At 41.6% G+C, this 23,103-nt stretch overlaps 1 long non-coding RNA gene across 2 annotated transcripts; it reads right to left on the bottom strand.

Annotated features, from left to right (window-relative positions):
- Positions 1-6,015: 6,015 nt before the first annotated feature.
- LOC139836021 (uncharacterized) lies at positions 6,016-16,682 on the bottom strand. 2 transcript variants are annotated; one of them, XR_011751685.1, is made up of 4 exons: positions 16,364-16,682; positions 16,098-16,210; positions 8,160-8,272; positions 6,016-6,351 (listed from the first exon to the last, which is right to left on the bottom strand). It is a non-coding gene; the product is annotated as an uncharacterized lncRNA (long non-coding RNA). The 2 variants fall into 2 exon arrangements; XR_011751686.1 differs by lacking the exons at positions 6,016-6,351; positions 8,160-8,272 and adding an exon at positions 13,820-14,288 and having other exon boundaries at positions 16,364-16,675.
- Between the last annotated feature and the right edge of the window lie 6,421 nt (positions 16,683-23,103).

Here is a 23,103-nt window from a genome sequence, read left to right as displayed (position 1 = left end):
GCTTTCAACTTTTAACATGTATATCTCATGGATAATTGTCAACACAAAGTAATATGATGAGTGCAAATAAGCAAGTATGTAAGAATCAATGCACAGTTGACACAAGTGTTTGGTTCTAAGATGGAAGGAAGTAGGTAAACTGACTCAACATAAAGTAAAAGAAAGGCCCTTCGCAGAGGGAAGCAGGGATTAAATCATGTGCTAGAGCTTTTTAAGTTTTGAAATCATATAGAGAGCATAAAAGTAAAATTTTGAGAGGTGTTTGTTGTTGTCAACAAATGGTAGTGGGCACTCTAACTCCCTCATCAAACAGACTTTCAAAGAGTGGCTCCCATGAAGGACGTTATCTCTACCAGCAAGGTAGATCATCCCTCTTCTCTTTTGTTTACACATGTACTTTAGTTTTCTATTTATTTATGGATGACACTCCTCCCAACCTTTTGCTTTCTCAAGCCATGGCTAACCGAATCCTCGGGTGCCTTCCAACATTCACATACCATGAAGGAGTGTATATTTGCAAAATTAAGTTGCTTACTGATGAATCAGGGCAAAACATGTGAAGAGATTTATTAATGAAAGTTAATTAATTGGGGCTGGGAACCCCGTTGCCAGCTCTTTTTGCAAAATTATAGGATAAGCGGATGAAGCCACTAGTCCATTAGTGAAAGTTCTGCCCAACAAGATTGAAAGATAAAACACCACATACTTCCTGATGAGCTAAAAAACATTGACACAAATAAGAGATGATAACTTTTGAATTGTTTAAAGGTAGCACATGAAGTATTGATACGTCTCAAACGTATCTATAATTTCTTATGCTCCATGCTACTTTATTGATGATACTCACATGTTTTATACACACTTTATGTCATATTTATGCATTTTCCGGCACTAACCTATTGACATGATGCTGAAGAGCCAGTTGCTGTTTTCTGCTGTTTTTGGTTTCAGAAATCCTACAAAGGAAATATTCTCAGAATTGGACGAAATCAACGCCCAGGGTCTTATTTTTCCACGAAGCTTCCAGAAGACCGAAGAGGATACGAAGTGGGGCCACGAGGTGGCAACACACTAAGGCGGCGCAGCCTAGGGGGGCCCGCGCCGCCCTGGTGTGTGGGCCCCTCGTGACGCCCCCGACTCTGCCCTTCCGCCTACTTAAAGCCTTCGTCGCGAAAACCCCAGTACCGAGAGCCACGATACGGAAAACCTTCCAGAGACGCCGCCGCCGCCAATCCCATCTCGGGGGATTCTGGAGATCGCCTCCGGCACCCTGCCGGAGAGGGGAATCATCTCCCGGAGGGCTCTTCATCACCATGATCGCCTCCGGATCGATGTGTGAGTAGTTCACCCCTGGACTATGGGTCCATAGAAGTAGCTAGATGGTTGTCTTCTCCTCTTGTTCTATCATGTTAGATCTTGTGAGCTGCCTATCATGATCAAGATCATCTATTTGTAATGCTACATGTTGTGTTTGTTGGGATCCAATGAATATGGAATACTATGTCAAGTTGATTATCAATCTATCATATATGTGTTGTTTATGATCTTGCATGCTCTCCGTTGCTAGTAGAAGCTCTGGCCAAGTTGATACTTGTAACTCCAAGAGGGAGTATTTATGCTCGATAGTGGGTTCATGCCTCCATTAAATCCGGGACAGTGATAGAAAGTTCTAAGGTTGTGGATGTGCTGTTGCCACTAGGGATAAAACATCAATGCTTTGTCTAAGAATATTTGTGTTGATTACATTACGCACCATACTTAATGCAATTGTCTGTTGTTTGCAACTTAATACTGGAAGGGGTGCGGATGCTAACCCGAAGGTGAACTTTTTAGGCATAGATGCATGCTGGATAGCGGTCTATGTACTTTGTCGTAATGCCCGATTGAATCTCACTTTACTCATCATGATATGTATGTGCATTGTTATGCCCTCTTTATTTGTCAATTGCCCAACTGTAATTTGTTCACCCAACATGCTATTTATCTTATTGGAGAGACACCACTAGTGAACTGTGGACCCCGGTCCAATTCTTTACATCGAATACCATCTACTGCAAACATTGTTCTTTACTGTTCTTCGCATACAAACATCATCTTCCACACCATACATTTAATCCTTTGTTACAGCAAGCCGGTGAGATTGACAACCTCACTGTTAAGTTGGGGCAAAGTATTTGGATTGTGTTGTGCAGGTTCCATGTTGGCGCCGGAATCCCTGGTGTTGCGCCGCACTACACTCCGTCACCAACAACCTTCACGTGCTCCTTGACTCCTACTGGTTCGATAACCTTGGTTTCTTACTGAGGGAAAACTTGCCGCTGCACGCATCACACCTTCCTCTTGGGGTTCCCAACGGGCGTGTGCTTTACGCGTCATCAAGACAGTTTTCTGGCGCCGTTGCCGGGGAGATCAAGATACGCTGCAAGGGGAGTCTCCCACTTCCAATCTCTTTACTTTGTTTTTTTCTTGCTTTACTTTATTTTATTTACTGCTTTGTTTGCTTTCTTATATCAAAATACAATAAAATTAGTTACTTGCTTTACTTTATTTACTATCTTGTTTGCGTTCTCTATATTAAAAAAACACAAAAAAATTAGTTACTTGCATTTACTTGCATTTACCTTTTGTTTATTTCATCATGCTTTCCTCTAAGTTCACACTGAAAGACATACCGGTAGGACAAGGGTCTATCATTGGAAGAGATAATATCAAAGAATTTTTCACTCATGTTAGTATGGTTGAATATTTTGAAGATAGACACTTGGTAGAACTTGCTCCTACTTATGAAATTGCTACTGCCTCTTTAGTACACATGTTGGAAGCTAAATTTGTTAATCTCAATCCTATAATGCAAGATATGTTTCTTACACTCTCTGATATGGAAATGGGAGAAAAGAGAGATTTTGTTTTAGAGGTCCTTCTTAGAGAATTTGGTGATATAGCTAAAGAAGCTAGAAAAGTTTTTATTAAGCATAAGAGGCTTGGCTTTTATACCGATTTTGCAAAAACACTTGAAAAGATGGACATGGATAGATTAAAGTACACTAATAACGTCAATGGTGATGGGGAGATTAAAGTACCTATACCTAGTAAGCTCCTAGGAATGCATGAAGTTCTACAAAATAACTATGCTTGGCTTGTTCCTGAAAATTTGTTTGATGAGGATAGTAAGCCTAGGAGCAACGAAAGAGGAGTTACTTACATAGACAACATACAGTGCATTGTTGAGAAAGCTCCCAACTCCCCTGGTAATAATGTTAATGCTTCATCTCTTGATAATACTTGATTCACACTTTCTGCGCCTAGCTGAAAGGCGTTAAAGAAAAGCGCTTATGGGAGACAACCCATTATTTTACTACAGCACTTCTGTTTTATATTTGAGTCTTGGAAGTTGTTACTACTGTATCAACCTCTCCTTATCTTTATTTTATTGCATTGTTGTGCCAAGTAAAGTCTTTGATAGTAAAGATGATACTAGATTTGGATTACTGCGAAGAAACAGAATTCTTACTGTCACGAAATTGAGTAGCCCCGTCTGTAGGTAACTCAGAAAAATCTGCCAATTTACGAGCGTGATCCTAAGATATGTACGCAACTTTCATTCAATTTGAGCATTTTCATCTGAGCAAGTTAAGTGCCCCAGAAAAATTCGTCTTTACGTACTGTTCTGTTTTGACAGATTCTGCCTTTTATTTCGCATTGCCTGTTTTGCTATGTTTGATGGATTTCTTTGTTCCATTAACTTTCAGTAGCTTTGTGCAATGTCCAGAAGTGTTAAGAATGATTATGTCACCTCTGAATATGTGAATTTTTGATTATGCACTAACCCTCTAATGAGTTTGTTTTGAGTTTGGTGTGGAGGAAGTTTTCAAGGATCAAGAGAGGAGGATGATACAATATGATCAAGGAGAGTGAAAACTCTAAGCTTGGGGATGCCCCCGTGGTTCATCCCTGCATATTTCAAGAAGACTCAAGCATCTAAGCTTGGGGATGCCCAAGGCATCCCCTTCTTCATCGACAACTTATCAGGTCACCTCTAGTGAAACTATATTTTTATTCCGTCACATCTTATGTGCTTTACTTGGAGCGTCTTTATGTACTTGTTTTGTTTTTGTTTGAATAAAATCGGATCCTAGCATTCTTTATATGGGAGAGAGACACGCTCCGCTGTTGCATATGAACACATGTGTTCTTAGCTTTATTCTTAATGTTCATGGCGAAGGTTGAAACTGCTTCGTTAATTGTTATATGGTTGGAAATAGAAAATGCTGCATGTGGTAGTGGTATAATGAAATACTTGTAGATCATTGAGCTTTGATAATCTGATTCTTTGCAAACGTTTTGAGGTATTTAGATGGTAAGGCTTGTTGTTTAAGTAAGTTAAAATCAGTAGTGGATTGTTGTCTTTAAGCTTGTGCCGTACTACAAACTCTACTTAAATAGTTGAAGGTGTAGTTGGACTTGATAGCTTTCCATATCTAAGAGTTCATCGTAATAACTAAGTTGTGTTGAAGGTCGAGGGAGCTAGCGGGGTACTTGTGCCACCGTGAACGGCCCTCCTTGGAGTAAATTTTAATCATGCTCTTAATGTTGAACCTGCTAGATGTTTGCAATAAGCTTGTGAGTTCTTTTTGACTAATGTTAAGCTACGGTTTTTGGCACTTCCACCATCCAAATTTGCTAGCCTCTTCGGTACTGTGCATTGCCTTTTGCTCACATCGAGAATTGTGCATACTTCGCCAGTACATCCAAACCCGTGGGAGGACTTTCTCTTATTCTCCTACACATAAGCCATACATCTTCCTCAAAACATCCACTATGCCTACCTACCATAGCATATCCATAGCTGTTCTGAGATATATTGCCATGCAACTTCCATTTTACATTAAATGACTTGTTGTTATTTATTATTTATATATTGCTTTGCATGATTCTATACAGCTGATGTGTGGTTTACCCATGTTACGCTAGATCATTGCACATCCTGCTACACTGGCAGAGGCATACAGTTTTATACATCATGTTTCATTATGAGTTATTTGTACCAAAAAGTGTGTTGTCATATTAGGATGTTGCCCCTAAAAGTGAAAAGAGCCATGGAGGCCATCAAAAAGAGAAAAAGAAAAGAAAGAAAAAATAGAAAAGAAAAAGAAAAAAAAGGAGAGAAAAAGAAAAAAAAGGAAAAAAGGGGGCAGCATTACTATCTTTTATCCACACTTGTGCTCATGTCTTAGCACCTGCAGTATTCATAGTCATCATTTGTGCTCATGTTTAGCACCTATACTCCATATGAGAGAGTTTTCATGTTTTACTAGTATAACTATGTGGGGAATTTACACTATAAAACTTGGGTTGTATATTCCAATGATGAGCCTCCTCAAAAGTGCTCTAGGTCTTCGTGAGCAACCAAGTTGGATGCACCCCCACTAGTTCCATTGGAGAGCTTTCATACACATATAGCTCTATGTGCATCTGTTGCATGGCAATCACTACTCCTTGCATAGCTTCGATTATAAGACTTCCTCTTGTCTAATGATCACTTATAGCTTTGTGAGACATTCTTTCATTGGCCTTCCAAACCCCCATTAACGTTCTTTATGCCATAACATCCTGGTACCAATACCAAATGCTTGCGCTCACCGGTGTTGGGTAAGCTTCGAAACAGTTGATTCATGACGTTCATGTTTATTTTTACTTGACTGAATCCTTCTTTGTTGTGAAAATTTACTTGATGCTTGGAATGAAGGATAGAACTTCTACGCTGGATACTTAAAACAACTTTAATGAACTTTGTACGGTTTCATGTCTTTAAAGCAATAGTTCATGAAAACTTTTAGCTTGTTTAACTCTTGCATTATCATCTCTTATATCAATTATAGATATTTGCTTTGAATAATTTGATCTCAGCTCATGTGCTTTACAATACTATTGATCAAGATTATGATAGCATGTCACTTCAGAAATTATCCTTGTTATCGTTTACCTACTCGAGGGCGAGTAGGAACTAAGCTTGGGGATGCTTTGTGGGGACCCCGGACTAGCTGTCCGAAATTCCCTGTTATGTATACAGTTCACGATCCCATGATCAGTGCGCCGTGAACACATAACCGAACTGATATCAAATTACACCATCCAATACAAAGCGGAATAAGAAAATTACAATATGGTCACATGACCAGTACTTACATAATAGCCTCGGAGGGCCTAACTAAACATCAGAGTAACATCATCACTTCAGCAGCGCAGTACCCAAGTCATCTGCCATAACCCTACAGGCAACTGACTGGGAAGACGTTCCTAGCTCGCATAGACGTCACCAACTCCTTCTTCATCCGTCGTGTTCCTCCAAATCTGGCCAAGTAAATAGCCAGGGACAAAGCCGTGAGTACATTTGGAATTGTACTCGCAAACCATCAAGAAGGTGATAAAAATTCTAACTAGAGAAGGCAAGAGAGGAAAAATAGTTTCTCTCGTGGATGTAGCATGTGGAAGAGAAATAGTTTCTCTTGTGGATATAGCATCCCGGCACCTCGAGTGATGCGAATACTATGGTGTTTTCAAAGACATCATGCTAACCTAATAAGAGGGAGGGTAGCATACCGCCCTCTCAATTGATGGGGACGCTAGGGAAGTCCTATGACATAGCTATATCTTTATTGGAGAAGAGTTAGCATATCGCCACCTTATTTGATGAGAATGCTAGAGAGATCCTATGACATATCTATATCTTTATTGAAGAAGAGTTAGCATATCGCCACCTTATTTGATGGGAATGCTAGAGAGATCCTATGACATATCTATATCTTTATTGAAGAAGATACTTCAAAAGAGTTCTACAACATAAAACACTAGGATGGGGGTAACCCAATTTATTTCCTTTCCGACCATCTCCATATGGTCAACCAAACCATTCCCGTACCCTTCCGGTACTCCGAAAACAAGTTCATTTCTTTCCTTTGTCAAACACTTTCATAAACAAAAGACATTAGGCTAAGCAACAGCCATTCCAACCGTCCATGACCGCGGACACGGCTATTCGAATAGATTTGACTCTGCAGAGTTTGCACACTTTCCCCACAAGATCCGCGAGTTTATCATGTGGGCATCATCCCTGCATATCAACTATGCCATGACAAAAACTCGGACATAGCCTTTCGCCTATTCGACTTAGCACGGGATCCTACCCTATGGAGTATGTACCTCCCCGGCACCGTGGCAGCTCACCTCCTTTGAGCGTGGCTCCACCGCCAAGCCAGGAGACCCATAGTGTCTTCCGGACGGGTCAGCCCCGAAGGCCTCCCGTTATACTATTGTCTCCACCAACGACAATCCGGATTCAGGGGTAACCTTACCCTTATATAGTTGTGCGGTGTCCCATGTTAAGAAGAACAAACTACGAGCTAAGCCCCGTCCCACTCCAGGGTAATGTGGTTGCGCGGGTTAATTGTCACGGGTGAATACTTAGGCGCCAAAGTTTTCGAAAACAAGATTTTCTTTCCAACCTTCTTTGCCAAGATCCTTTCCTTTCATAACACACACTTGGGTAAGTCCAACTCACCCAAGGTTTTCAAAAACATTTACAACAAGGTAAACCTTGAGGGGTTCCCATCCTATAGTTTCATGAATGGAACTAAAACATCACCATGGCCGAGATGAAGGTCATCACGCCCATGAGGGGATGTGTGAGTGGCGTAAAGAGATCATACTTGCTTAAGGTAAGCATGTATAATGACAACATAAGAGGAAGCATCTTCAGATTGGTGGTGCTAAGTGTAAAAGTTAGATAGTGGAGTATCACTATCCAACCTACTTTCCCATGGGTACACGGCATACTTCTCTCAAGTTGAGAATACGCCAAGATCATGACATTGATACCTCTATACTACAAAGAGGGTGGATGTGGTGTAAGTTACTATCTTGAGATGGAACATGCTCAAGTTGAGCATACAAGATAACCAAGTGAAATAGCACGGCCATGATACCATGCATCCCATAATCACAAAGACAATAGTGGAGTATCACCACTAGGGAGTTCCCCACTTGAAATCACACATAGATGACATAAATAGAGAGAGTAACACACATAGAATTAAGGTGCTTTGGACATCAACAAATGACATCCAACTAGGCACCAAATCAGAGATCAAAAGATGGCTTGCCTTGGCTTATTTGTCCCTGTACTTCTTCAACTCCATCAATATAAGAATCCCAACAATATAAATAAAATCCTTGTCCAATTCCACTTCTTCTTCTTCTCCGGAATTGCTCGCGTCTATCGCCGGAAAATATAAAAGGAACACAATCAATCACATTGCACCAACAAAACAAACATACAACAACCATAATCTAACCATTCAATAAAGAGCTACCATACAAAGGACTTATAGATACCACAAACAACTTAAAGAAAACCCATGTTATTTACCTAGTAAAGGTATGAGAGTATCACAACTTAGCAATTGCCTCTCTCGGTTATCACCATAGTATAAACCAAACATCCCCGGTAGATAACATCATAAAGAGGACAAAATCATTAGTTTGACATCAAATACATTCACAAAACATTTTCAAACATTTTTGGAAAAAGTAGAAAACAGTTTTCCTAACTTAGTTTGCTCACATAACACCACACAAGAATAGGAAGCAAATGATATGCCCTACCATTTGAAAACTTAAGCAAAACAAAAGAGCTAATGTTAAATTGCAGAGATTTTGTTTTGCAAACATAAAACAAAGGTTGCCCACCTCTACTAAAAAGAGTTGGTCAAGGGTTTTAGACAAACCGAAAAGTTTTGTTTCAACAATGCATGTCACAAATAAACATTACTAACAGCAACAAATATGTATGAACAGAGACTAATAATATTTTTCCTAGATAGCCAGTACTAATACAAGACTAACCCAATTGGAATCACTCAAAAAGGTTGAACCTACAATTTTAGGACCTTGCTTGAATCTGACTGTACAGAAAACAAGATCTGTATGCCAAAAATTGTAGAAAAATCCTAAAAATATGAGGTCAGTTGCATCTGAAAGGTATTGACAATACGGTTCTAATGCAATTGGTTTCACTCGAAAATTCATCCCCAAGCTCATGGTATAAACAGACAAAGTCAGATCTGACCAGAAATTGATCTGTGAATCATTTCAATTCTATGTGGTCATTTGAAGTGAACCCAACGCCAAAATGAAGGTACTGGAGAGGGCTTTCACCCAAAATTTAGTTTGCTCAAAAAGTTTTTGTAAAACGGAAGAAATCGAACAAACAATGATTCTGCATGCTTGCAGAACTTTATTTATCATGCAAAATCCGTAACGAATTTGAGGATGAGACTAACGCCAAGTTGTAGATATTTTCCGTACCTATCTGCAGAACTTTGAACCACTCGATTTGGATCTGCACACGAGATTTGGCGGATTTTACAAGATCGTACCAGAATCTGAAACAGCAAGAAACAGAAATTACTGCAAGGTTTTGGACGAACTTTGCTCAAGAACTTCAGATCTGAGGATAGCTCAACCTTCTCCATGCTTGGACCAACATGCACCTGCATCAAGATCCAATCTTAGCAATGGAGGGAGAAGAAGAGGAGATTAAACCATCTAAGGTTAGGGAGAAGAAGGAGAGGGAGGCTCTCATGGTGAGGATGAGTTTGAGGGAGGGGGAGAGCTTCATCTTGGTGGCTTGCCATGGCTATGGCCGGCCATGGGAGCAAGGGGAGCACCATTTTCGTGGGGAAGTGGAGGAGGAGAGTGTGAGGGAGTGGAGGAAATAGTAGGGAGTGAAAAGAAATGAGGCAAAGGAGAGGAGTGGAGAGGAGTGGAGAGTGGGAAATGAGAGCAAGTGAGGAGGGAGTGGGCTGCCAAGCCCCTTTATATAGAGGGAGAGGGGGTGGGTTGGCTGCCTCCTCATTGATTGAGTTGGTTGGGAGGTAGCCTCCTCATTGATTGAGTTGGTTGGGAGGCTGCCCATTTATGGATTGGGGTAGGTGGGAGGCATGGCTTGTATAAGAAGGAAAAGGGGAGATATTGCTGGCCGAATTTTGAATGCAAACACAAATTGGCCGGCTCCATTCTTGCCAAACAAAAATGAACAATGAGAGAGAGATGCACATCATCCATGTGCATGATGTTGAGGAGGTAATGTTGATGGAGGTTGAGACATAGAGATAGAAATGGAGAGTGAGAGTGATATGCATTAAAAGGAAAATTTGTTATCACTTTGTTTGTGGCAAACAAATGATGGAAAGAGATAGATCCAAGGTTTAGAGGGGTAGTGGTGGAAGTACAGATACAATACCAATGGTGAATATGGTGGCATAAAATCAATTCAAGAGGTCAAGGTGTTGATGGAAAAGAATGGGGGAGTGAGATAGGTATGAGGAAAAATAAGTTGTTCTAAAAAGAGGTCAATTGGGAGTGGTTTGAAATACTCCCTGAGTCTAGGGTTCAGTTGAAGGGAGTCCATTTGAAAGTATCAAATGATCATCCATTTGATCAAGAATTGGAGGATGAGGGGATACAATGTGGTAAATCAGTGATGTGCATAAGATGTGCAAGGATTGTCATTTGAAAATAAAGAATTTATTTGAAAGGGATTTGAAACACCTCAATTGGGAATGAACTCAAGTGGAATGGAATTTGAAAATGTTGAGAGAAACTAGTTGGAACATAGGAGGTCAAAATGTTCTACTTACTTTCTCAAGTGAAGTAGAGTTTTTCTCAAATGTAAAATAAGCAAGAGGAAGACAAGAAATGGTATAGGTACCATAAACAAGCCTTTTGTAAAATGGAAAACAAAATAGAAAATAATGTTTTAGAAATCAGTACTTGGTAGAAATGGGATGAAAAACAAAACCCATTTCAGTTCTTTGTTTTCTTTGAAGAAATATCCTGAAAAGATTTTATAAAACTAGAAGTAGTTTTGTGATCAAAACTAGAGAAGGAAAAACAATAGGGTTTTTGAGAAAGAAAACTAATTTAGGGAGGAGTGTTCTCAAGGGTAGATGGTGGCCTCAAAATGTACCCATCATTCCCAATCTTGGTTTTGTGAAGATTAAACTTGAATAAAAACAAGAGGTAAAAGTGAAGGAAGTGATCTTGAGGTAAAACATTGGATAGGGTACAAGATCAAGTTGAAAATATGAGCTGCAAGGATTGACTGAGACATGCAAGATGTGGAGGTTGAAGAGGATGTTGCATAGATGAGATCCATGCATTGAGGTCAACAATAACAGTGGTGGTTGCTTAGATATCAACTGCCAAAGTCTGGAACTTATAAGCTTGCCAAAACAGATTGTTGACTTGGCTTCAGAATCAACCTATGATGAGTGGGTATAAGAGAAGGATGTGATGAGGGTAGATGATCCCAAATTTTGGATTCAAGGATGGTTTGAGCTGGACTAACACAAATAGGAATATCAAGATGGCACACTCATGTTGCCATCAGGAGAAGAGTTTGATGTAGTAAAAAGGAAAACAATTTTACCTAAGTCACACATGTTTTTTTATTAGGTGAGTTGTATGTTTGACCACTAGAGGTGTTGTTCTTTGAGGTACTCAACACAGAACTCAACAAGAAATCAAGACAATATATCTAGCGGCAGATCAAAGCAATTCATCACAACAAATAAATCAAGGCAACTCATCTAAATTAGTCTATAGAAAAAGTTTTTGTTCCCCCTAATTTTTGAAATATGGACAATTAATCAAGGTTGCAAAAGTTGGGGTGTTACAGATCTTCCACCCTTAAAATAATCTCGTCCCGAGATTACTGAGCATAGAACTGGAGGGGTTATAAAGTTTAACGAAAATTAGACTCCATTTTTATGCCTTTGTGTGGAGAGGGTCGCAACTTCAGGTTGTGAGAGACATGATGGATTTCTGACGATGGCGAGCTTCATGAAGAGGCTGACGACTCCGTGCAGAAGTTGGATCTATACCTTCTTAATGATCCTAGCGGGGTTCATGATTGTGGGAGAGTTAGTGCACCCAATGGTGCTTGAGCAGGGTTGAAAACTTTTTAGAGTTAGCTTAAATTTAGTAGAAGACAAAGTCTTCCACCCTTAAAATTGTTCATCGGGGAGGGGGCGTTAAAAACTGTAAGCTTCGGCCACGGGTCTTGTCGGGCGCTTTTTGGAGAAGCCATTGATCTTTGGAGTTGAACATCTTCAGCGGGCGTTGAGTAGTCCACGGCTTCAAGAGGGGTTAGTGCATCCCACATTTCCAACGATGTGTTAGAAAGGTTTAAAATGTTAGGGTTAGCTCCAACTTTTAGTGGAAGACTTCCACCCTTAAGATTTTTCATCGGGCTTTCGGAAAATCTTAGAGCTTCTGCCTTGCGGTCCTGTCGGGGGCTTCTGAAGGAGTCATCGATCTTCCGTACTCAGTTGAAGAATCTTCAGGGGCGACGTGCAGACCGCAACTTCAAGAGGCACTCACGGTGTTAACTAAACCATAGGGGACGCGCCGTGAGTTAATAAGTTGATGAAACGCCTGGTTGGTACCCATATGAAGTAGCAACAGGGGTCGTCGAAGACAATCTTCAGCTTGAGGGTCGGTGCTGACTTCAGTAGCAACTAAGAAGTTAGCGGGTAAACTACGCCTAAAGTCTTGAGTCTTGAGGTATCTTCAGGAGCCTTCACTTGATGAGGACCAGATGAACCATGTGATGTAGCTTGGCTTTGACGTTATTGTTCACTCAACTTGTTAGACGGTGTGTTAGAGGGTAGTTTTCAAGAAAAAATCCTCGAGGTTAGCGCGATTATGCTCCAAGGTTAGTCCAAATTAGTATGTCTTCTCGCAGAGGTGCAGTCATTCTTGAAGGTAGGGCTTCTTCTTTCTTGGCGTAGTCGAGATGCTCCAGCTGATATTGAAGGAAGTTAGCGTAGATGGGGGTTTGGGTTAGTTTTCCTGATGTTTGAAAAACAACTGCTAACGGGGGTAGAGTTAGAGCTTTTTGTTAACTTATCCAACTAACTAGCAGTTAGCAAAACATCGGCGAGGTAGGTGAGGGTGAAAACATCTTTGGGAGGCTTTCTAAGCTAGTTTATCACACTAAGGGTGTTTTTCAGACCGAAAAGCCAAGACAATTATACACACAACAAACAAACAAAAGACACTCAAGGCAGCACACAAGGGAACTACAAGCAATCATCAAACCAGGCATGGTAACCTAAGTACCCATGGAATGCCTAATGCATGGGGGTAGCTCAATCAAAGCGATTGAGTTTGTCCTATCCATCCTATTGGTTTGGGGGGGGCTGGTCACATATGTTGCCGTCTTCATTTTGCTCTTATGGACTCCAACATGGATTTTCGGGGCAGTTGGTTGCGAAGCAGGCCTGGTGTTCGGTCTTCTATGTTGAGGCGGAGGAGAAAACTACGTAGTCTTCTTGCTCAACATCCCGGGGATGTGAGGTCTTCGAAGAGGTAGTTGTTGAGGTACTCCCGAAATCGTCAACTTCTTGTAGCTGGCCTAAAAATTACTAGTCAAGAACTGAGGACTTGATCCCAGATGACTGCAAAAAGTGCAAGTCCACGGAGGAAGAAGGTCAGCTCCTTGACAGACTTTGGTGACAACCAAAGACATGATGTTATCATCCCAACAAGCACACGGCTACGCCGGCATCCAATCTTCAATAGCTGCAGTTGGAGATATATGAGTCTTCCTGAGGGATTGAGCCATCTTCGAGTTCGAGTCTCCAGTCTGAGTTGGGGACATCGTCCAATATGTAGGTTTGAATTGGCTGAGACAATAGAGTAAGAATTTTCAAACCTTTTTATAAAGCGGAGAGGTAAGAATTTTAGAAGCTTTGAATAAATAAGAGGAGTAGAAGCTATACTTCCGACTAAAGAAACAATTTGTTTTGTAAATAGTTTTGTCCAAGTACTTGTTTCCTAACTAACGTCCATGCTAACTAAGGTCTCCTACAGTCAGGATGGCTCTGATACCAGCTCTGTGGGGACCCCGGACTAGCTGTCCGAAATTCCCTGTTATGTATACAGTTCACGATCCCATGATCAGTGCGCCGTGAACACATAACCGAACTGATATCAAATTACACCATCCAATACAAAGCGGAATAAGAAAATTACAATATGGTCACATGACCAGTACTTACATAATAGCCTCGGAGGGCCTAACTAAACATCAGAGTAACATCATCACTTCAGCAGCGCAGTACCCAAGTCATCTGCCATAACCCTACAGGCAACTGACTGGGAAGACGTTCCTAGCTCGCATAGACGTCACCAACTCCTTCTTCATCCGTCGTGTTCCTCCAAATCTGGCCAAGTAAATAGCCAGGGACAAAGCCGTGAGTACATTTGGAATTGTACTCGCAAACCATCAAGAAGGTGATAAAAATTCTAACTAGAGAAGGCAAGAGAGGAAAAATAGTTTCTCTCGTGGATGTAGCATGTGGAAGAGAAATAGTTTCTCTTGTGGATATAGCATCCCGGCACCTCGAGTGATGCGAATACTATGGTGTTTTCAAAGACATCATGCTAACCTAATAAGAGGGAGGGTAGCATACCGCCCTCTCAATTGATGGGGACGCTAGGGAAGTCCTATGACATAGCTATATCTTTATTGGAGAAGAGTTAGCATATCGCCACCTTATTTGATGAGAATGCTAGAGAGATCCTATGACATATCTATATCTTTATTGAAGAAGAGTTAGCATATCGCCACCTTATTTGATGGGAATGCTAGAGAGATCCTATGACATATCTATATCTTTATTGAAGAAGATACTTCAAAAGAGTTCTACAACATAAAACACTAGGATGGGGGTAACCCAATTTATTTCCTTTCCGACCATCTCCATATGGTCAACCAAACCATTCCCGTACCCTTCCGGTACTCCGAAAACAAGTTCATTTCTTTCCTTTGTCAAACACTTTCATAAACAAAAGACATTAGGCTAAGCAACAGCCATTCCAACCGTCCATGACCGCGGACACGGCTATTCGAATAGATTTGACTCTGCAGAGTTTGCACACTTTCCCCACAAGATCCGCGAGTTTATCATGTGGGCATCATCCCTGCATATCAACTATGCCATGACAAAAACTCGGACATAGCCTTTCGCCTATTCGACTTAGCACGGGATCCTACCCTATGGAGTATGTACCTCCCCGGCACCGTGGCAGCTCACCTCCTTTGAGCGTGGCTCCACCGCCAAGCCAGGAGACCCATAGTGTCTTCCGGACGGGTCAGCCCCGAAGGCCTCCCGTTATACTATTGTCTCCACCAACGACAATCCGGATTCAGGGGTAACCTTACCCTTATATAGTTGTGCGGTGTCCCATGTTAAGAAGAACAAACTACGAGCTAAGCCCCGTCCCACTCCAGGGTAATGTGGTTGCGCGGGTTAATTGTCACGGGTGAATACTTAGGCGCCAAAGTTTTCGAAAACAAGATTTTCTTTCCAACCTTCTTTGCCAAGATCCTTTCCTTTCAAAAACACACACTTGGGTAAGTCCAACTCACCCAAGGTTTTCAAAAACATTTACAACAAGGTAAACCTTGAGGGGTTCCCATCCTATAGTTTCATGAATGGAACTAAAACATCACCATGGCCGAGATGAAGGTCATCACGCCCATGAGGGGATGTGTGAGTGGCGTAAAGAGATCATACTTGCTTAAGGTAAGCATGTATAATGACAACATAAGAGGAAGCATCTTCAGATTGGTGGTGCTAAGTGTAAAAGTTAGATAGTGGAGTATCACTATCCAACCTACTTTCCCATGGGTACACGGCATACTTCTCTCAAGTTGAGAATACGCCAAGATCATGACATTGATACCTCTATACTACAAAGAGGGTGGATGTGGTGTAAGTTACTATCTTGAGATGGAACATGCTCAAGTTGAGCATACAAGATAACCAAGTGAAATAGCACGGCCATGATACCATGCATCCCATAATCACAAAGACAATAGTGGAGTATCACCACTAGGGAGTTCCCCACTTGAAATCACACATAGATGACATAAATAGAGAGAGTAACACACATAGAATTAAGGTGCTTTGGACATCAACAAATGACATCCAACTAGGCACCAAATCAGAGATCAAAAGATGGCTTGCCTTGGCTTATTTGTCCCTGTACTTCTTCAACTCCATCAATATAAGAATCCCAACAATATAAATAAAATCCTTGTCCAATTCCACTTCTTCTTCTTCTCCGGAATTGCTCGCGTCTATCGCCGGAAAATATAAAAGGAACACAATCAATCACATTGCACCAACAAAACAAACATACAACAACCATAATCTAACCATTCAATAAAGAGCTACCATACAAAGGACTTATAGATACCACAAACAACTTAAAGAAAACCCATGTTATTTACCTAGTAAAGGTATGAGAGTATCACAACTTAGCAATTGCCTCTCTCGGTTATCACCATAGTATAAACCAAACATCCCCCGGTAGATAACATCATAAAGAGGACAAAATCATTAGTTTGACATCAAATACATTCACAAAACATTTTCAAACATTTTTGGAAAAAGTAGAAAACAGTTTTCCTAACTTAGTTTGCTCACATAACACCACACAAGAATAGGAAGCAAATGATATGCCCTACCATTTGAAAACTTAAGCAAAACAAAAGAGCTAATGTTAAATTGCAGAGATTTTGTTTTGCAAACATAAAACAAAGGTTGCCCACCTCTACTAAAAAGAGTTGGTCAAGGGTTTTAGACAAACCGAAAAGTTTTGTTTCAACAATGCATGTCACAAATAAACATTACTAACAACAACAAATATGTATGAACAGAGACTAATAATATTTTTCCTAGATAGCCAGTACTAATACAAGACTAACCCAATTGGAATCACTCAAAAAGGTTGAACCTACAATTTTAGGACCTTGCTTGAATCTGACTGTACAGAAAACAAGATCTGTATGCCAAAAATTGTAGAAAAATCCTAAAAATATGAGGTCAGTTGCATCTGAAAGGTATTGACAATACGGTTCTAATGCAATTGGTTTCACTCGAAAATTCATCCCCAAGCTCATGGTATAAACAGACAAAGTCAGATCTGACCAGAAATTGATCTGTGAATCATTTCAATTCTATGTGGTCATTTGAAGTGAACCCAACGCCAAAATGAAGGTACTGGAGAGGGCTTTCACCCAAAATTTAGTTTGCTCAAAAAGTTTTTGTAAAACGGAAGAAATCGAACAAACAATGATTCTGCATGCTTGCAGAACTTTATTTATCATGCAAAATCCGTAACGAATTTGAGGATGAGACTAACGCCAAGTTGTAGATATTTTCCGTACCTATCTGCAGAACTTTGAACCACTCGATTTGGATCTGCACACGAGATTTGGCGGATTTTACAAGATCGTACCAGAATCTGAAACAGCAAGAAACAGAAATTACTGCAAGGTTTTGGACGAACTTTGCTCAAGAACTTCAGATCTGAGGATAGCTCAACCTTCTCCATGCTTGGACCAACATGCACCTGCATCAAGATCCAATCTTAGCAATGGAGGGAGAAGAAGAGGAGATTAAACCATCTAAGGTTAGGGAGAAGAAGGAGAGGGAGGCTCTCATGGTGAGGATGAGTTTGAGGGAGGGGGAGAGCTTCATCTTGGTGGCTTGCCATGGCTATGGCCGGCCATGGGAGCAAGGGGAGCACCATTTTCGTGGGGAAGTGGAGGAGGAGAGTGTGAGGGAGTGGAGGAAATAGTAGGGAGTGAAAAGAAATGAGGCAAAGGAGAGGAGTGGAGAGGAGTGGAGAGTGGGAAATGAGAGCAAGTGAGGAGGGAGTGGGCTGCCAAGCCCCTTTATATAGAGGGAGAGGGGGTGGGTTGGCTGCCTCCTCATTGATTGAGTTGGTTGGGAGGTAGCCTCCTCATTGATTGAGTTGGTTGGGAGGCTGCCCATTTATGGATTGGGGTAGGTGGGAGGCATGGCTTGTATAAGAAGGAAAAGGGGAGATATTGCTGGCCGAATTTTGAATGCAAACACAAATTGGCCGGCTCCATTCTTGCCAAACAAAAATGAACAATGAGAGAGAGATGCACATCATCCATGTGCATGATGTTGAGGAGGTAATGTTGATGGAGGTTGAGACATAGAGATAGAAATGGAGAGTGAGAGTGATATGCATTAAAAGGAAAATTTGTTATCACTTTGTTTGTGGCAAACAAATGATGGAAAGAGATAGATCCAAGGTTTAGAGGGGTAGTGGTGGAAGTACAGATACAATACCAATGGTGAATATGGTGGCATAAAATCAATTCAAGAGGTCAAGGTGTTGATGGAAAAGAATGGGGGAGTGAGATAGGTATGAGGAAAAATAAGTTGTTCTAAAAAAGAGGTCAATTGGGAGTGGTTTGAAATACTCCCTGAGTCTAGGGTTCAGTTGAAGGGAGTCCATTTGAAAGTATCAAATGATCATCCATTTGATCAAGAATTGGAGGATGAGGGGATACAATGTGGTAAATCAGTGATGTGCATAAGATGTGCAAGGATTGTCATTTGAAAATAAAGAATTTATTTGAAAGGGATTTGAAACACCTCAATTGGGAATGAACTCAAGTGGAATGGAATTTGAAAATGTTGAGAGAAACTAGTTGGAACATAGGAGGTCAAAATGTTCTACTTACTTTCTCAAGTGAAGTAGAGTTTTTCTCAAATGTAAAATAAGCAAGAGGAAGACAAGAAATGGTATAGGTACCATAAACAAGCCTTTTGTAAAATGGAAAACAAAATAGAAAATAATGTTTTAGAAATCAGTACTTGGTAGAAATGGGATGAAAAACAAAACCCATTTCAGTTCTTTGTTTTCTTTGAAGAAATATCCTGAAAAGATTTTATAAAACTAGAAGTAGTTTTGTGATCAAAACTAGAGAAGGAAAAACAATAGGGTTTTTGAGAAAGAAAACTAATTTAGGGAGGAGTGTTCTCAAGGGTAGATGGTGGCCTCAAAATGTACCCATCATTCCCAATCTTGGTTTTGTGAAGATTAAACTTGAATAAAAACAAGAGGTAAAAGTGAAGGAAGTGATCTTGAGGTAAAACATTGGATAGGGTACAAGATCAAGTTGAAAATATGAGCTGCAAGGATTGACTGAGACATGCAAGATGTGGAGGTTGAAGAGGATGTTGCATAGATGAGATCCATGCATTGAGGTCAACAATAACAGTGGTGGTTGCTTAGATATCAACTGCCAAAGTCTGGAACTTATAAGCTTGCCAAAACAGATTGTTGACTTGGCTTCAGAATCAACCTATGATGAGTGGGTATAAGAGAAGGATGTGATGAGGGTAGATGATCCCAAATTTTGGATTCAAGGATGGTTTGAGCTGGACTAACACAAATAGGAATATCAAGATGGCACACTCATGTTGCCATCAGGAGAAGAGTTTGATGTAGTAAAAAGGAAAACAATTTTACCTAAGTCACACATGTTTTTTTATTAGGTGAGTTGTATGTTTGACCACTAGAGGTGTTGTTCTTTGAGGTACTCAACACAGAACTCAACAAGAAATCAAGACAATATATCTAGCGGCAGATCAAAGCAATTCATCACAACAAATAAATCAAGGCAACTCATCTAAATTAGTCTATAGAAAAAGTTTTTGTTCCCCCTAATTTTTGAAATATGGACAATTAATCAAGGTTGCAAAAGTTGGGGTGTTACATGCTTGATACGTCTCAAACGTATCTATAATTTCTTATGTTCCATGCTACTTTTATGATGATACGCACATGTTTTATACACACTTTATGTCATTATTATGCATTTTTCGGCACTAACCTATTGACAAGATGCCGAAGAGCCAGTTGCTGTTTTCTGCTGTTTTTGGTTTCAGAAATCCTATAAAGGAAATATTCTCGGAATTGGACGAAATCAACGCCCAGGGTCTTATTTTTCCACGAAGCTTCCAGAAGACCGAAAGGATTACGAAGTGGGGCGACGAGGCGCCCCCACAACAGGGCCGCGCCGCCCTGGTGTGTGGGCCCCTCGTGTCGCCCCTAAACCTACCCTTCCGCCTACTTAAAGCCTTCGTCGCGAATACCCCAGTACCGAGAGCCACGATACGAAAAACCTTCCAGAGACGCCACCGCCGCCAATCCCATCTCGGGGGATTCAGGAGATCGCCTCCGGCACCCTGCCGGAGAGGGGAATCAGTTCCCGGAGGACTCTTCATCGCCATGATCGCCTTCGGATTGATGTGTGCGTAGTTCACCCCTGGACTATGGGTCCATAGCAGTAGCTAGATGGTTGTCTTCTCCTCTTGTGCTATCATGTTAGATCTTGTGAGCTGCCTATCATGATCAAGATCATCTATTTGTAATGCTACATGTTGTGTTTGTTGGGATCCGATGAATATGGAATACTATGTTATGTTGATTATCAATCTATCATATACGTATTGTTTATGATCTTGCATGATCTCTGTTGCTAGTAGAAGCTCTGGCCAAGTTGATACTTGTAACTCCAAGAGGGAGTATTTATGCTCGATAGTGGGTTCATGCCTCCATTAAATCTGGCACAGTGACAGAAAGTTCTAAGGTTGTGGATGTGCTGTTGCCACTAGGGATAAAACATCAGTGCTTTGTCTAAGGATATTTGTGTTGATTACATTACGCACCATACTTAATGCAATTGTCTGTTGTTTGCAACTTAATACTGAAGGGGTGCGGATGCTAACCCGAAGGTGGACTTTTTAGGCATAGATGCATGCTGGATAGCGGTCTATGTACTTTGTCATAATGCCCGATTGAATCTCACTTTACTCATCATGATATGTATGTGCATTGTTACGCCCTCTCTATTTGTAAAATTCCCAACTGTAATTTGTTCACCCAACATGCTATTTATCTTATTGGAGAGACACCACTAGTGAACTTGATATGGGGTGGCCCGATCTTCTCAGTAAGCAACGGTGGTGATGATGATCACGGGGTGATGGCAGCGGAGAAACACGATGATGTAGTGGATGATAACTTGTATGACGCAACGAGATCTCTCGATTGGTCCCTGTCGCCAATGCAACAGCTCTCAACCCTGCAAGATATTCGCAACTCCACACACTTGCGCACGTAGCCACCGACCACGAAGCGGTAAGTTGCAACCGTCTAATTCCCAATGGAACAGCAGATCACACAAGACTTTATCAGGATCTACACAATATCAAGCAATATGGTGTAGGGAATTCAATACTTTTGCAGAGCAAACAACTAAGAACTAGGGTTTATCTTAAACGTGGTCTAAAGCAGCTAGGGGGCGTCCTAGGCACTTATATAGGTGTCCGGGACGAGTTCTGGTCGAAAAGATACAAAAATAACCGACCCAGAATAGATCTGGTCGAGACAGACTCGGACGAATCCGGTCTGGAATCCGGTCAACCGGGCCAGGGACCGGATAGGCCGGTCGGGCGTCCGGTCAACCGGGCGGCAACCGGAAACTTCGCAACTTTCCGGTTTTTGCCCGGTACGATGCTTCTCATCCGGTTGGCGCCCGGTCAACCGGGCCAGGGACCGGGCTGGCCGGTCTGGGGGCCGGTCTAACCGGGTTCTGGACCGACCTGGACGTCGTCTTCTCCTCTCGCGCATTCCTCCCGCTCCTCCCTCGCGCGTCCACGAGATATCTTCACGTCCAGCTCCATGTCCAGCTTCACGTCCACCTTGACGTCCATCTTCATGTCCAGCTGCTCCTCTACTCCTCGTGCGATGCTTGTCTCCTCTTGATACCTAATGATACATAAGTAATAGGACTTAGGCAGTATAAAGTCCTCATCAATCAAAGTACCGTTTAGAAACAAGTTCACCTGTTGTTTAAGTAGCTTCGCACGAGCCCTTGTAATTGGTCCAATCCGAACTTCATTGGACTTGAGCTTCACAGTAGGTTCATCTTCATTTATCAATGACGGAGGTAGTGGTGTAGTAGGGATGTCCTCATCATCTCCCCTCCCCTTCAAAAGGCGTCGACCTCGACGCTCCAAGGTCTTCTCCGTCATATGGTGTCAAATCAGCAACATTGAAAGAATTACTGACACCAAACTCATCAACTGGAAGATCTATCGAGTATGCATTATCATTGATCTTGGCAAGCACTTTGTAAGGACCAGCACCATGATACGTCTCCAACGTATCGATAATTTCTTATGTTCCATGCTACTTTTATGATGATACTCACATGTTTTATACATACTTTATGTCATATTTATGCATTTTCCGGCACTAACCTATTAACGAGATGCCGAAGAGCCAGTTGCTGTTTTCTGCTGTTTTTGGTTTCAGAAATCCTAGTAAGGAAATATTCTCGGAATTGGATGAAATCAACGCCCAGGATCTTATTTTTCCACGAAGCTTCCAGAAGTCCGAAAGGGAAACGAAGTGGGGCGACGAGGTGGCCACACAACAGGGAGGCGCGGCCCAGGCCCTGGCCACGCGGCCCTAGCGTGTGGGCCCCTCGTGGCACACCCTGACCTACCCTTCCGCCTACATAAGCCTTCGTCGATAATAGTCCCAGTACCGAGAGCCACGATACGAAAAACCTTCCAGAGACGCCGCCGCCGCCAATCCCATCTCGGGGGATTCAGGAGATCGCCTCCGGCACCCTGCCGGAGAGGGGAATCATCTCCCGGAGGACTCTTCACCGCCATGGTCGCCTCCGGAGTGATGTGTGAGTAGTTCACCCCTGGACTATGGGTCCATAGCAGTAGCTAGATGGTTGTCTTCTCCTCTTCTGCTATCATTGTTGGATCTTGTGAGCTGCCTAACATGATCAAGATCATCTATTTGTAATGCTACATGTTGCGTTTGTTGGGATCCGATGAATATGGAATACTATGCTATGTTGATTATCAATCTATCTATGTGTTGTTTATGATCTTGCATGCTCTCCGTTATTAGTAGAGGCTCTGGCCAAGTCGTTACTTGTAACTCCAAGAGGGAGTATTTATGCTAGATAGTGGGTTCATGCCTCCATTAAATCTGGGATAGTGACAGAAAGTTCTAAGGTTGTGGATGTGCTGTTGCCACTAGGGATAAAACATCAATGCTATGTCTAAGGATGTATTTGTTGATTACATTACGCACCATACTTAATGCAATTGTCTG

This window comes from Lolium perenne, chromosome 2 (genome assembly GCF_019359855.2).
Source record: "Lolium perenne isolate Kyuss_39 chromosome 2, Kyuss_2.0, whole genome shotgun sequence".
Taxonomy (NCBI): domain Eukaryota; kingdom Viridiplantae; phylum Streptophyta; class Magnoliopsida; order Poales; family Poaceae; genus Lolium; species Lolium perenne.
Note: the sequence above shows the minus strand (reverse complement) of the source record. Positions and strands in the feature narration are given on the sequence as shown.